The 13,520-nt window shown below is 41.1% G+C and overlaps 1 protein-coding gene across 2 annotated transcripts in view; it reads right to left on the bottom strand.

The window, feature by feature from the left end:
- CPQ (carboxypeptidase Q) overlaps positions 1-13,520 on the bottom strand; it is a 453,369-nt gene that overhangs the window by 72,534 nt on the left and 367,315 nt on the right. The gene's annotated exons all lie outside the window — the stretch shown is intronic.

The raw sequence follows: 13,520 nt of genomic DNA, 5'->3' as shown, positions 1-13,520 counted from the left end.
TTATATGGTGGGGACCTCCGGATAGTATTAGCCGTGCTTAGACAAAAAAAGGTGTAACCTGTGGGCCTATTTCTCTGCACCTTCTCTTCCCCCTAGATGGATATTCTATCTTATTTTAATTGTGAATTCTGTGAAGGCTTAAAGGCATCAAACTGACAGGTTTGTCTTGGGTTTCTGATTCCATTGTTGTTCCATCTGTTGAATCCCCAGGGAGGGAGGTAATAGAACAACACACGAAGTGCTGTTCTCTCTGGGGCACAGCTGTAGCATCTAAAACCCGGCAACTCTGCCAGGCCACTGGTGTGTAAACTTTTTCCAGATAAAGTCTGGTAAGAAAGCACACAGTGATTCCACGTAGCCAGTATTGTCACAGCAAGAGCTTAGAATATAAGAGCCTCTCACCAGATTGCACAGCTAAATTGCCACACTGCCCTAAGACTTGCAAGTTTAAGGTCCTTCAAACTGGCCTGGCCAGCTATTTCCCAGGACCCATTCACTTCTTCCAGACTGACCATATACTACCTCGGTTGAGTTATTCCCAAGCTGTCATCCTCATTATTCACCTAGTAAAAATCAATAATAATATTTTTACAGTGCTTTCAGAGAGCTTTCATATTTGCAGTCTCCTTTGATCTTCTTCCATAATCCATAAAGTAGACGGAGCAGTTTTATGGTTGATGCTGTTTTATAGAAAAGGAACTGAGGATCAGAGAAGTCAAGTGATTTGCTCAAAGTCACACAGTTGGCGAATGAGAGAGCTGGGTCTGAAATTCTGTGCTTTCCAAAACTCCACCCTGTCACCACTAGCATGGGAGGGAGTAAGTAGTAGGCCATGCTTGTTTTGAATTAGAATGATTTTTCACTTACAACATAACAATTTCAGGGTCGCATAAATTGTCTTTTTCTGTAGAACAGAGATGTTTTTACAATGACTTCCTAACTGTTGCCATGGAAGGGTACTGTTGTTACAAGGGCAAGAACGGTACCCTTCGTTTCTAAAGGAGGATGTTGCCAACATTTAAAGGACTGAACTTCATGGCCCTGGGATATCATTTTGTTGTTGTTGATGATGATGAGAAGCTTAACAAAGCAGAAGTCTGTTCATATTTCCACTTTCACTTCTAAGGAATTTCTGTCTTCATGGTGATTATCAGCGAAAGACCCAAGGCATTTATGATAAAACGTACCACCTCTGCTTTCAGCTGTGGCTACTGCATGACGGTAGCATCACTAGAGTTAATGACATGCAAAATATTTGCATTAATGTCTTACATTCAGGGCTCGTTCAACGAGCACATTGGTGCTACGTGAGCAAGTTGACATGAATTTGGCAGTCCTAACCTTGTCCCCTTATGTGCCCTGCTGCCCCCCGCCCCAAATTCTCTCCCTGTCCTGTAAAAATGAGAAAAGAAATAACATAATATATCTGCAAATAAAAACAGTTGGGTAATGTATGTGAGGATCCCCATATTTCTGGAAGATCCCATCCTTCCAACAAGAAAATCAGGCAATTTGCTCCTAACTATATACAATTTAGTTAAAAGTAGAGCTAGTCAGTAGTTTGGCCATCAGCCTGGTGAGATGGACACAGCCCTGGACCCACTCGACTCCATTCCTGACTCAGCAACGGACATGCTAGGCTGCTGAGGGGAGTGACTGGCCTCTCCCTCTGTCCCCAGGTCATGTCACCTTGGCCTCTGGCTTCTCCATCTGTAGGCTGGGACAAATGCTCTTTTCCAGGCTTGAACAATGGGCCTGGGCACATGGAGCTTTGAGGGTCTTCAAAGAAAAGACATTTGTAGACCAAAAGTGAAAGTGGTGTGCGAGTTGAACGTGTCAGGGCTCCTAACAAAATATGCATTAAAGCCTTCTTGACCCTCTTCCACTGCAAATGAACAGATGTCCCTGGGACAGGGCACCCCACAGTTTGTGAATGGTACCGTGCAATGCCAGGATGTTAATGGGAATGTTGAGAATAATGTAAATAAAGGAGGTTTCAAAGGTGCCAGACGCTGTCTGCGTGGCAGCCTTTTTAGCAGAGTGGTAACAAGTATGCACTCTGGGGTTATTCAGACTGGGTTTGTGCACCAGATTAACCAATCATGGGCTCTGTGACTCTGGGCAGTCTGTGTAACCCCTCAGTTTCTCCTGCCATGAAATGGGGATAATACTGGTACCCAGTTCATGGAGTTGTAAGAAAGAGTGCAATGTAGACCCCAACGTATAACGAGCACTTGATCAATAGTTGCTGTTACTGGTCTTACCACTAAACATCAGTACCTCTCAGATTTTCAAGGATGGCCTCCATATAAACCATTCTGTTAGCTGCTTACAATGATAATATGTAGCTTTTTTGCAGTGCTTCCTATATGCCAGACACTGTATGAAAGGCTTTACAGCTTCTCCCATGTAATGCTCCCCATCATTCTATAAGTGCCACATTTCTCATCTCACAGATGAAGCAACTGAGGTTTAGTCAGGTTAACTAACTTTCCCAAGGTTACCTAGCTAGTGAGTGGTTACCGGAATTCAAACCCGGAGGTCTGCCTCCCCAAGCCTGTGTTCTCAATCCCTCCACTGCCCTGTCCGCTGCTGCTTGTTTCCAGCTGTCGGGCCACAAGTCCTCACTTCTAATTCAAAAATACAAAGACTGTAGTGAAACAGATGTATGGAGTTTAAAATATTTTTGCGTGATCACAATACAAGGTCTGATTGGACAGAATTTATTGTCCCTGCTAACGAAGTAATTTGATTAAGCAAAGAGAAGAATGAAACAAAAACAAAAACAAGGACAAAACCCTTGGTCCACCATTTCCTTCCAACTAGGAATAAAAAGTAAAACAATAAAACATCTTTTCAACCCAAATTAGATAGGATATGCAGATCTCAGTAAACCAGAATTCTGGAGTAGGCAGACACAAGTTAGATCTCTATTCATGTAGAATTTTATTAGCTGCTGCTAACATGATGGCAGCAGTCTATTGTTGTCTATTTATATATAAACATCTCCATATGTTTTCAATAAAGAACTAAGAAAACAAACCACCCACCGTCCATGACACCGTTTTTTCTCCTCATTTATGGAGTCATTGTCTAATCGTTAGCACATGGCCAGAGAGCTTGGAAAACAAAATGTCTCTGCACAAAGAAACAGGAATGAATAAGTCGGGTCACTGGGCTGTTAGAACTGCTGCTTCTCAGGAATGTGTGGTCACAAACATGTTCCTCACTGTGCCATCAGTCACTGGGGACATAGTGTAGATTTGAAAAGCTGATTATAGCTAGTGAAGGCAGAGCAGAGCCATGCTGGTTTCATTCAACCCACCTCAGCACACAAAACCAGATATCCATCCTCCTGGTTATAGGATGTAGGGAGAAACCTACTTCTAGAGATTGAATGCTTTATTAACCCTTCACTCTGCTCTCTTCATAAAGAGAAACATCTCTTTATTAGGAGCCATGGAAACTGTCCTTCATTGCCATGTAACGGATATAATGTGATGCAGAGAAATGCTCCTGGCTATCCTCCAGGTTGGGATTGCTGGATTAGTTAATATCTGCTCAGGGTTGAGGATTCATAACTTTGTCCTGTGCTAGAATCACATCCTATCACCTCTTTGCCTTTTTTCTTTTTTTTAAGCGTCAGCTTACGCTGCCAAAGAACAATTTGGTAACCATTAGCAATCCTTGGGAGCAATGCAAGATTAGAAAGTAGAACAATGTTTAAAATACGTATTGCATGTTTTCAAATGCTTACTTCCTCATATAAACACAGGGATGATGTCTGTGTTGTTTGCTTTTATAAAATTCCAGATAATTCTTCTTCGGAAATATAGACCCAAGTTCAACATTTCCTTTCCTCCCAAATGCAGCTTCTTGTTTCAAAGCTTTTATTTTCTCATAACCTAGGTAACCTGTCTTTGGTTTTGAACTAAAATTGCAATCCCCAAAATCAACTGACAAGGAAAAGAGACTCCTAATTATTCGAATTAATCACGTAGCCTCCTCAGTTCAATCTTCAAAGAAGTAAACGGTTCCCGCCCACTCCGCCCCCGACACAGGGCAATCAGTCTCGGTACCATTTTCCCCGCTCCGGTAAATGTTAATATTTTACAGACGATGGTGGTGATGCTATTTGGTCAGGTGGTAGGCTCACAAACGAGTTCTCAAAAGGAAATCATCCTATGAGACCATGTGCTGAGTTGCTATAATCATCTTCTCCAGTGCTGCCAGTGACCCTGGAATTCCCATTTCAAAGGGTGTAACTGGAGCGGGGCTGCTTCACGGAGCTTTAGCTCAAATCCCTGTCATGATGGGATATAGGTAAAGAGGTTTCTCCCTGCTGTGTAAAACCAAGAATAGGTTTTACTTTCTGGTCAGGTCTACCCCGAGGTTCACACTGTTATTTCTGGCAGTCTCCAGCATTCAGTTTTTTTTTTTTTTTTTTTTTTTGCGGTACGCGGGTCTCTCACTGTTGTGGCCTCTCCCGTTGCAGAGCACAGGCTCTGGACACGCAGGCTCAGCGGCCATGGCTCACACGCCCAGCCTCTCCGCGGGATGTGGGATCTTCCCGGACCAGGGCACGAACCCGCGTCCCCTGCATCGGCAGGCGGACTCTCAACCACTGCGCCACCAGGGAAGCCCCAGCATTCCGTTTTGAACAGCCCTGGGGACCCAGGGGAGGGCCAGGAAAGGGATGATGACGAGGTGGAGTGCCATAAGTTATTTTTGTTTGACAGCTAAGCTGGCTGTGGCTTGGGGGAACAGGCAGTCTTGGGTAAGTTACATTAGTACGAAAATCACAGACACCTATTGTGGTTTAGTCACCATGCTGCCGGGAGATGGGACCGAATAAATGGCTTCCGGAGATCCCTTTCCAGCCCTATCATTCTCTGCGTGTGCACAGAAGGTTTCTCTTGGGAGACAAACCTGTGTTTTCAGGCAATCCAATTTTCACAGCGTTGTTTGAAGCACTCTAGATCTCAGTGAATTCTCCTCTTGAGCTACGTAAGGTCCGTGGCTACCCCTTAAACTTACGGAAAACACACGATCCCTCTGTAAATGTCACTATGGTAACAATAGTGAGTCAGAAGGCTGAAAATACGGCATAAACCTAGGCTAAAAGAAATAATATACCTAGGCTAAATTTTATGTATATTATACAGGAACTGTGACTGTATTTACATTTCTTTTAGGAATAAAAACAATCCAATATCCAGGGTATTTGGTAGACAGACTTAAAAAATGGTTTACATGGCAGCTTGCTGTCAAGCTCAGCTTTTAATTTTATTCCTGCACGTTGAAGCAACATAATCAATAGTTGGAATCAGTGGGACTCAAAGTCTCCACAATTAAATTTTGATTCCTTTAACACAATATATTGCCCAAGTGTTTCATGTTACTAGTTTCATATACATTTCAATAAGCAGTTGTAGAAGAGACATCTCCAACGCAGCTGGCTTTGTGAAAGCCGCTGTCTCTGCCTTTATCATTCTCTATCCCTCTCAACCTCCTCCGTCGCATGGTATCCCCCTGTCTCCTCTTGTACTCATCATGCTGCTATCAAAGTGTAAGAACTAAACTGTCTAAAAGAGGATCCCTTCCTTTGTTTGACCTTTCTTCTTTGACACTGTTGCATGCTTAATAAACATAAAGATATGTTTCTTGTTTTTGATGGTGCGGTCTTACCAGCCAGGACAGTGCTTTCTGGTTGACTTCTAATCAATCCCCTTCTCTTGACTGGGAAGACTACAGCAGCCTTAAATCCCTAGCCAAGGTCATAACTGAAAGGAGTTCCTCTTCTTAGGAGCAGACAGCTTATTTCTTTTAAAAATATAGTACTTATTTTCTCGTCCTGCAAAAATAGGCTACTTTATAATCTGGAACTGAAATATTCACTCAATCCTAGGGCATATCATATTACAACAAAATTAATCATTAACTCTCTTTTCTCTATAGCCAGTAGACAGCACTTAGAGCATTTTTGGATTATGACAATATCCTCAAATGCTTTACTTGATCAAGCACTCTTTACTACTATTAGTAAAGATGCTAAACGCAGCTTTAGAAATCATTTTATTTCCTTAAACGTGCCTTCTTTTCTCTCAAAAGCACAACAGTGGGTCTGAAACCTCATGAAAAACATGAGGAGCTTCAAGGCTCTGGTTCTACTCAAGGCTTCATGCTCTACCTCTCCCCTCGCCTTCCATTCCTAACACGCCACACCCCTATCTGAATAATATACTGCACTGTTGCGCTTTATTCCATATGTCTTTTATACCTACTTTGCTCTTGAAAGAATTCAAGGCTTCCTATAAGATACTAACACCATATTTTAAAAGTATGTAAACTCTTGAGAACCAAGAAAATGCCATGAAGGCAGGGATCAAATCTGTGTGGACCTCTGCCATACCTGCAGCTTAAATAGCAAAGCTCAGCACATAGTGGGTACTCAAGAAATATTTCAGGAGAAAGAAAGTCACAGCTGGGAAAATGTGACATGACACCGTAACTGCAACTTGAAGATATTAACAGTTCTAGCTCGTGCTCCCAAGGTAAGAGGGAAGAACGATGTACTATGAAGCTCTTAGTATCTAGGAAAAGAAAGGATACCACCAGCTCCTCGAAAAAAGCAACAGTTTTTCCAGCATTCCATTCTAAGAGGAATTACCACATGGTTCTTTCTATGAGGAACACTGAACATAATAAAGAACAGAGTCTCCAATAACAGTTTGATAAAAGAGGCAGAAATATCTTTCCTAGCACTATTTCCTAAATATTGATCCTCAATTAAAGCCAAAAGCAAAATATTAAGTCATATTTCAGTAAAGATGCTTCTTTAGGAAGTAAACTGTATTTATTTAACAGTTATTGAGACAGAAGCCAAACAGGGGGACCGTACATTCCTGTTTGCCCTGGGCAGTCCCAATTTACATCCTTTGTCTGGGTATAATTATTACTGGTACCTCCTTTTTCTATCCCACTCTCAAATATCAATTGTCTCTCATAGAATTTTTGTAGAAGTTAGCGAAAAATTCAAGATTGAGATCACTTAGCACTAAATTGTGAATATTTGATGGAGCTGAATTTGTCACTTGCTTACTCCTGCCAATACTTTCTTCCCTTGGCTTCTGGGACCGTAGACTCTCTGGTCTCCTCATGCATCACTGGATATGGCTTCTCATTTGTTGGCTGGTTTTCTCACTCTCCTGATCTTTAGATGTTGGGGTGGTCAAAAACAGTCAAAAGGTTTTTCGTTTCTCTATCCTCACCCAAGTACTTGAAATGCCCACGTTCTTGCTCAGTTGAATTTCTAGACAGAATTCTTTTGAATTTCACCAAAAGAATGGAAGAAATGATCTTGGCCAGGTGCTCTCATCCAGCTTTATGGTTTTAAATAAACCTGTATTGTGATGAGCTCCAATTCACGTTCTATGCCTCTCTCCTCAAGTTCAGACTCATAATGAACAGCTACTCAGCATCTCTATTTAAAGGTCTAATCATGTATTAGTTTCCTATTGCTGCTGTAACAAATTACCACAAATTTGGTGGCTTAAAACAACATAAATTTATTCTCTTACAGTTCTGGATGTCATAAGTCTGACATGAGTCTTATAGAGCTAAAATCAAGGTGTTGACAGGGCCGGTTCCTTCTGGAGGCTCTAAGGGGGAATCCATTTCCTTGCCATTTCCAGCTTTAGAAGCTTCCTCTATTCTTTGGCTCATGGCTCCTCATCTCATTGCCTTTTCTCTTCCTGCTTCTGTCATCACGTGGCCTTCTTCCGCCTTTGCTGTTCTTGCCTCCCTCTTATAAGGAGGGCCCAACCCAGTAAACAGCAAATCCATTCTTCTAGTTGCTGAGTCTAAACATTTTGACTCCTCTCAAATTCTTGGCTTCTCTCTTGCTTTTACACCCCAAATGCAATCTATCAGCAAATCCTGTTGGCTTTATTTTCAAAACAGACCTGTTGTTCAACAACAACTCACCAGCTCCACTATTCTCACCCAGTTCGAGCCACTATTGTCCCTCACCTAGAGTACTGCAATAGCTTCACAACCATTTCAACCCTTGCCACTCTTCAGTGTATTCCCTATACAGAAGCCAGAGTAACCCTGTTAAAAAAAAAATCTAAGTCAAATGATGCTACTCCTCTTCTGGAACTCTGCATGTGGCTTCTAGCTCACACAAGCTAACAGGCAAAGCCCTTATATTTGCCTACAAGGCCCTAGATGTAGATTGAGCCTGACCTTCCATAACTCCTCTGACCTCATCTCCTACTACTCTCCACTTCACTTTCATTGTTTCGGCCACCTTCAGTTCCTCAATAATGCTTGGGTTCTGAAGCTTATGAACTTGTTCCTTCCTCTGGCTGTTACCCTGTTCCTCTGGATATTTCTCACTTCCTTTTGGGCTCTGCTGAATGTCCTCTTCTTGGGGAAGTCTTCCTGCCCACCTTATATAAAAGAAGACCTCCCCTAACACTCCTGATGACACTCCCTGACCCCCTGATTATGCTTTCTTTTTCTCCTTTGTATAAACAATGAATGTTTATCTTTATTGTCTGTCTCTTCTTAGAATAGTGTTTGGTCCCTGATGGCAGAGACTTCTCTGCTGTGTTTACTACTTGTGATCGATTGTTTAATGGCTATAAATCCTTCCCTTCCCTGTATATATTCCCTTTTCCAATGTGAATTTGCCACTCCTTTCATCAAGAGGTGCAATCTCTTTCCCCACCCTCTGAATGTAGGCCAGCCCTGTGCCTTTATTTGACCAATAGACTCTGGCAGAAGCAACCACTTGCAACTTCAGAGCATGAACCAAAAGAAGCCTTACAGCTGCCACCTTGACCTTCTGCTGCCCTAAGACTGACATGTAAAGAAGCCTGGGCTAGTTGAGGTACCACATGGGGACAGCAGCCCAGATGACAGTCTGCCCCAGCTTCCATAAGATGGGCCATCTTTGACCATCCATCCCAGCCAAGCTGTCACATGACCTCAGTGACCAGATAAAATGCAGGATACTCAGTTAAATTTGAAGTTTAGATAAACAATAAACACGTTTTTAGTATCAGTATGGCCTATGTGATATTTAGAAGCATGTAGGCTCCCTGATGACAGGGAACTCCCTGAAACAACACCAAGAATATGTAACAGGGCTCAATAAATATTTGTTGAATGAGTGAATATTCTATATTATTGATTCAAAGAAGATTCACATGTTTATATATAATTTGGATATGTGGGCAAGTTAGAATTTTATAATTAAAAAAATTAAAGAGTCTGGTTGTAATCTTGCCTATGTGTTGAATCATCCCTCCTCTGCTGACATGGGTTTAGGAGAATCTCTATAAGCAGAGCCAAAAACATTCTCAAGAAGCACCTTAGGATCTGATGAAATGCCCAAGTACTTGCTCAGTTGAATTTCTAGACAGAATTCTTTTAAATTTCACCAAAAGAATGGAAGAAATGATCTTGGCCAGGAAGAATCTGGGGGCAAGAGTTACTAGTTATTTGGTGTTATGATTAAAGTGGCCTCAAGTTGTCTATAGAATATTGAATTGACCATCCAAGAAGGCTGAACAAAACCATTCCAATCAAACAAAATCAACTGACTTATTGAATGGAGTGGTGGTGCATCCAATCCCCTTAGGGGCTCCAATGGCCATGGGGGAAGGAGAGGAGAGATGGAGACTGAATCAGGAGTAGGGAGAGAACAGCCCAGAGATAGTGACTCCCAATGAGTCTCATGAGGATGGGATGGAGGACACCTGTGGAGAATGTTAACCCTGGGAACCAGAGGATCTTATATCCCCTGGAGAGCAAAAATAGCAATGCCAGTGTTGAAAGTGCAGAAGCTGAGCTTCCACTGGACGGGAGGCAGAGGTGTCGAGAGAAGGAAAGTAGTATTGTCGATATAGACGGAACATTTCTATGGCGAAAAATCCATGACCATGGCTATCTTTAGACCTCTCCCCTAAACTCTAGTCTTTTTTTTTTTTTCCCCCAAGCTGCGTACTTGACCTCTCGACGTGGATGCCCAACATCTCAAACTTGACATGTCCAAAACTGAGCTCCTGACCCCCTCCTCACACCCCTCTACCCAACTCCTCCCATTCTACTTGCTCAGGCCTCAAACTGTGGGGTCACACTTGGCTCTTTTCTTTCTCTCACACTGTATATACAATCCATCATCAGATCCTCTTGGCTCCTTCCTTAACGTATATCCGGAGGCTGACAACTTTTCATCCACTGCTACCATCCTGGCACAAGTTACCATAATCTCTCACCTGGATTATTCAGCCTTGTTCGGTTCTAGTCCTCCTTCAGTCTATCCTCAAACTGGCTTCCAGAGCAATCGTCTTAGACTATTAATTCAGATCAGGTTAGTTCTCTGCTCAACAGCCTCCAAGAGTTCTAATCTCACTCAGAGAATATGGCCCATGAGACCTGACATGATCTGGGCTCCTCTGTCCTGCTACTACTATCCCTTCCCTGCACCAGTTCAGGTACTCTGGCTTCCTCGCTGTTCCCAGAATGTCCCCTACACTCCATCAGCACCTTCCCTAGAATGTTCTCTTCCAGATACCCACAGAGCTACTTCTTTATCTTCTTCAGACCTTTACTCAAACCCTTCTGCAGTGAAGTCTTTTTTGCCCCCCACCAACAAAAATTCAAACACTCCCTCCACATATACCCTATCTGTGTCCCCTGTCTTGTTTTTCTCTTCAGCTGTTCTCATATCATTTTATTTATTTATCCACATCATCAGCCTTGATGCACAAGAATGGAAGTAAGAGGAGGGCAGAGTTTAAAACAGTGCCTGGAACTTAGAAGGCCCTCAACAAACATGTGCTGGGTGAATGAATAAATACGTGTATGTATGTGTTTAAACACATATGTGTGTATGTATGCATGTATAAACCCTGTAAGCACACCTCTAGATGCTATTTTGGGTGACGGAGGTGGTGAAGATAACAACGATGAGATGGTTGCTAGTGCTGGTGGTAAAAGGCAACATCAGTTTTTCAGAATATGTCTTTTTTTAAAAAAATCTTCTCAAGAAAGCATAAGTTTCAACAACTAAAGGTGAAAGCTGAATCTTTAGTGTATGTTTTATAAAGCTCTTCAAATATACAAGTTTTTGCAACATCCATTATATGTGCTAAAAATAAATCCTTCCTAGAAGGCTGTATAAAGTGATAGCAATTAAAAATGCCCTTCAGTTACCTAAATACAAGTGAAACTTCTAAAATTCCTTCAATAGTGAAATACTAAGATACTCTTATTCTCAAAGCTGTGTGGCAAAAGGAATCTCCTTTTCAGGTGAAAACAGCGCTGGAAGACATCCTTATGTAGCATCCCTATGTCATGGTCATGGTCATTTCTATCAGAGATGAGAACCCCTAATATGCAAGATTTGCCAAAATAAAATGGTCACCATTAACAGGAGGAGAAAGGATGAGCAATTAACAACTGAACTGCCAAGGGGTCATATACATCGATTTTTTCAAATATTAAATAATTTTGAAAAGAAACCTTAAGGTTTGTTACGCTAGAGTTAGTACAATGTGAGGCAAATAAGACGTGGTGTCATCACTAAGACTTAATTACAGAAACTAATACATGCATCCTGGGACTACTTAGAGCTTTAACAATGGCTTTGCATACTTTGTAAGCGTTAAAGCATTCAGACAAAATGAAGGAAAAATAATAAACAAATGAGGCAATTTAGCTTTAAGAAGAGTTAGGCTAATTTAATAGGTATAGTTTAGATAAAAAGAGCCTAAGGAATTAGAGCAGTTACAGAAAAAAATCCAAATAGGTATGTATATTGAGATAGGGGAGGTGGAGAAAAACAATTTCCCTCATCTGAGAATATTAATAAGCAACAGCAGTAATCACCTAAAGGTAGAAGAGGAAAATGGCTACAGTAGAAAATAGCATCAAACACGTTGGAAATAATGATCATTCTGAAAAGCCACCTGAGGACCACTTAGGGGAGACCAAACACTAGAAACGCTTGAGGCAAGTTGAACATAAAGCGTTAGTCAGGCACACAGACCTCACCCCAGATTTCTCTTTGGTTATCTGCAATCTTCATCAAGGGTATCATTAGTGTTTGAAGGAGATACAAGTGATTAGGGTAATAATCCTTACAGGGTCATCTGTCTCAGAGTGGAGTGGATGCTACGATTCCCACTTCAATGGTGATTGCCACTGGGAAGTCAGAGGAGGTGATGCACAGATGCTAATATCACTTGATACCCTTCTCCGCCATTAGGTGAAAACTATTAGGCAAGCTACTTAATACCCTGGGCCTCAGTTTATTCATTTGTAAGGTGGGGATAATAATAGTTATTTTGCCAGTTTACTCAAAGCAGGAGTTCTTAACCGGGCACTGCTTGGCGGTTCATAAATTTGGAGGCAGTCGGTGAACTTGAGTGGGAAAAAATTACATCTTTACTTTCAATATCCTCTAACCGAAATTTAGAATTTCCTTCAATTATGGATGTAAGTAACAAACCACAGTAGTATTAGCAGAACCTGTCACTTTGTCACCAATAGAAATCACAAATATTTTCATATCATATTAGACTTATTGTAGAAATCTCAAAATAATCTTTATGTTCATCACTACTTTGAAATTACAGTAATAGATAATACTGCAAGATCTTATTATTTTATGCATTTAGAAAACATACCAATATCATGTATTTATTTAAAAAAATTTGATAACTGCATTTTAATAGAATTCATATCCTTGTAATACTATGCATTTTATTTTACGCATTCAAAAATATTATTTGAGAAGATGTCCATAGGCTTTACCAGACTGCCAAAGTGGTGCATGGAACAAAACAATGGCCATGAACCTCTGTTGGGTAAGTGGTAGCTTCACCATTAAGGTGATGATGGTGACGATGATGATGATGATGGTGATCGTTCCTCCTGTTATTATTATTATTAAACTCACTAGAATTCGTTTGCCCTGGACATCTGGATTGCAGTCTTGGTTCTGTAACATAACAGCTGAATGAATTTGGCAGGCCATTTTTAATCTCCCTGAGTTTCGTATCCTCTTCAACAAAGACCAATTTAACAGGGCTTTTCAGAGGATCATATGAATTTATTACGTGTATTCAAAGGTATATTGTATACCAAACTCTTCAGTTCTCTTGAGACTTTTTACTGTTAGTGTCACCAACAAGAGTGCCTAATAAGTAAAACAGCCATATAAATGATCATCTGAACCGATGAGAGCTTTGAGAGTGAAAGATCAATAATTATGGCAGGACAATGGGTGGAAACTGGACTATCTAAGGCAAATCAGGAACCAAGAAGCTACTTAAATACTACTTTTCTGATTTTTTTTTGTATCTCCTATTTCTGCCACTATAAAATTTAACAGATAAACACCAAATTTCCTTGATTATAAGAATCACATTTTTCTCCTACTTTAGCATTTTGGTAATTGGAATGCACCTTGTTATTGATACATTCCACAAGACACTTGCCAAATT

Source organism: Orcinus orca, chromosome 17 (assembly GCF_937001465.1).
Source record: "Orcinus orca chromosome 17, mOrcOrc1.1, whole genome shotgun sequence".
Taxonomy (NCBI): Eukaryota; Metazoa; Chordata; class Mammalia; order Artiodactyla; family Delphinidae; genus Orcinus; species Orcinus orca.
The sequence above is the reverse complement of the archived record's forward strand: the minus strand, read 5'-3'. Positions and strand labels throughout refer to the sequence as shown.